Source organism: Xenopus laevis, chromosome 5L, assembly GCF_017654675.1.
Source record: "Xenopus laevis strain J_2021 chromosome 5L, Xenopus_laevis_v10.1, whole genome shotgun sequence".
Lineage (NCBI taxonomy): Eukaryota > Metazoa > Chordata > Amphibia > Anura > Pipidae > Xenopus > Xenopus laevis.
This window is the reverse complement of record NC_054379.1, coordinates 78,042,123-78,044,839: the sequence shown is the minus strand read 5'-3', so window position 1 is coordinate 78,044,839 and position 2,717 is coordinate 78,042,123. Positions and strand designations below refer to the sequence as shown.

The following is a 2,717-nucleotide window of genomic DNA, read 5'->3' as shown; positions in this document are numbered from 1 at the left end:
TATATATATATATATATATATATATATATATATATAGGGGTGGATTAACACCTAGGCTATCCTTGGATATAGCCTAGGGGCCCATTATTGCTAGGGGCCCATGGGTTTCTTACTGTAAATTTTTTTTTTTTTTTAATTTTTAAAAAAATAATCACTAGTAATTTTTAAAATAAATAATCACTAGGTCCTGGGTCTTTAGCTTTATGATTTTTTTTAAACTTTATCTATTTTTTGCCACACCGCGCGGTCAGATATTAGGGCCTGCACAAGAAATTGCTTGATAGGTAGGGGGCGGAGGAGAGCGCAACAAGGAGGAAGCCCAGTGGCGGAAGTTGCTGAACTACCGGGGTGCAGGGATCGCACCCTCTCAGGCCGCACCCCCTAAGGCCTGCTGGCAGTATGGCAGTGCTGGTCCAATCACTCTCACACCCCAGTGTGTATGCAGGGATGTGTGTTCATTCTGACTCTGGCTGCAAACGAAGGCAGCCTGGCAAGCGCAGCAACAACAGAAAAACTTGTGTGCGGACCTCTCTGCTTCTCACCTCTACCTGGTACGTGGAACCCCATAGTAATCTCCAACCCGCAACCCTCCTGCTTCAGTTGTTCTTCTAGTTATACTTCTAGTTCTGCATTATGGATTCCGGTAAAAACTGGGGGCCTGCAGGATGGACATCCCTGTCATGTACACTGGCTAAAGTGACACATTATGGGAGGGTATTTATACATGAAATTGCCCCTGTGCCATCCTACTTTGAATTCTGGGGGTATTTATATATGAAAAGATTTATTTGCCTTTTTTTCTGACCTGGCTTTCAAATGGGGGGTCAGACATGTAGCCCATAAACCATTGTACTATGCTCTGTATTGTTAAGAGATTAATTTTGTTATTTGTATGTATTACTAATCTTCTATTTAGGTATCTCCTACTCATACTCCAGTTTCTCATAATACTAATACTGGCATGACAGAATAATGTTTTTTTAATGGGTGTGGTATTTGGGAGTGTGGCCAAAAGGGGCATGGTTTAAAACATATTAGACGCACTGCGCGCGCCATGAGTTTGCTTTCCCTACCACAGAAGGGGGCCCTGTGGAAAGTGTAGCCTAGGGGCCTCACATGTCCTTAATCTATATATATCTATATATATCTATATATCTATATATCTATATATATATCTATATATATATATATATATCTATATATTCTCGACTATATATCTGTCGAGAATCTAAAAACATTTATAATCTCGATGTTTTAATATTATGGTCGTTAATGCTCTTTGATCCCCCCCCTATACACATAACTATTGTAACTGGTGGCATTGGGATTGGAATTGCCATTTTGCAGCACCCTAATTCTTGCTTAATTCCAACTGGCAAGTGGAGAAAAGGCAGGCAAGCAAGCACGCCTAAACAACGGTAAAACGTTTTTTCTAAATATGTTTTTTTTTTTTTAAAAATTGTCAGTGTGTGACGCAAATGTAGACATGATCATTGAAGTTCATATGTAGCCCTTTAGCAGAATAATATACCCCTTTTTGTATAATACAATATTATATGTTGCTAAGGAGTTCTATGACCATATAAAGCTATGAGGCCGTAGGTCATGGATCCCCAAAATTACTTCTAATAGCCTCATAACCTTTTTTTTGTAATACAAAAATTTTCAAAAGTCATATGACACAAATGATATCTTTTAAGAATGATTATAGCTTATGATATATTTAGGCACCATTTATGAGGATATAATTGACAAGATATTAATTTCTCTTCTGCATTATGTGAAAACAAATCTTTGAACAGACCAAATAGAACGAATGGTTTACATTTTGTGTTGTGCCCTAACTGTTATCTTTCATTTTAGGATTCTTTACTTGGAACGAGCCATCTGTTCAAGTAACAATTGAAATAAGTAAGTATGCTCAATGATATTTGAAGGCACCAAGGGGCTCTGTAATAATATATATTAAGATATTCCAAGGGGACTTTTCATATCCTAAAATTTTGGAAAAGGGGAACATTATTACTTATAACATATATGGGTTTGTGATGTAAAGATGTGTTATGTAAAGGTATGAAGGGAGGGCCCAACAGTAGACTAGAAGTATGGGGAGATTGGGAGCAACCATTTAGTTAATAAATATTGTGCCTGAAGTTGTCTGTATTTACTATAACAGTTTTGGTAATCAATATACTTTTGTTGCAGGGCCTGGAAGATCCTACCATCAAAAATGGAGCCACCTAAGATCAGAAGAAGATTTTGTCCATTTTAAAAACACATGAAAAAAGTGTTCCAGCCTATTGAAACTGTTTAGCTTAGTGGTGGCTGAAGGTGTAAGAGGCATTAAGGGGCCTATTTATTAAACCTCAGTTTTTCTAGTCAAGTTTTTAAAGAGGAAAAAATTTAATTTTAGAGGGAAAAAACTTGAATTTCTCAGTTGTCTTCTTGGGGGTAGGGATGTAGCGAACGAACAGTTCGCGAACTTTGAACATCCGAAAATCGTTCGATTCGAACGATCGAAGGATTTTAATCGTTCGATCGAACGATTTTCGTTCGAATCGAACGAAAATCGTTCGATTTTAGCGATCGAATGGTCGAACGATTTTGACGCGAACGCCTATTGGCGAACGTCGCGCGACGTTCGCGAACTTGCGGCGGACGCGAACAGCCGATGTTCGCGCGAACAAGTTCGCCGGCGAACAGTCCGCGACATCCCT

The 2,717-nt window shown here is 38.6% G+C and overlaps 1 long non-coding RNA gene across 1 annotated transcript; it reads left to right on the top strand.

Moving 5' to 3' along the window:
- The first annotated feature begins 1,383 nt into the window (after positions 1-1,383).
- LOC121393533 lies at positions 1,384-2,408 on the top strand. Its single transcript, XR_005961140.1, has 3 exons — positions 1,384-1,418; positions 1,864-1,911; positions 2,206-2,408. It is a non-coding gene; the product is annotated as an uncharacterized LOC121393533 (long non-coding RNA).
- Positions 2,409-2,717: the final 309 nt, after the last annotated feature.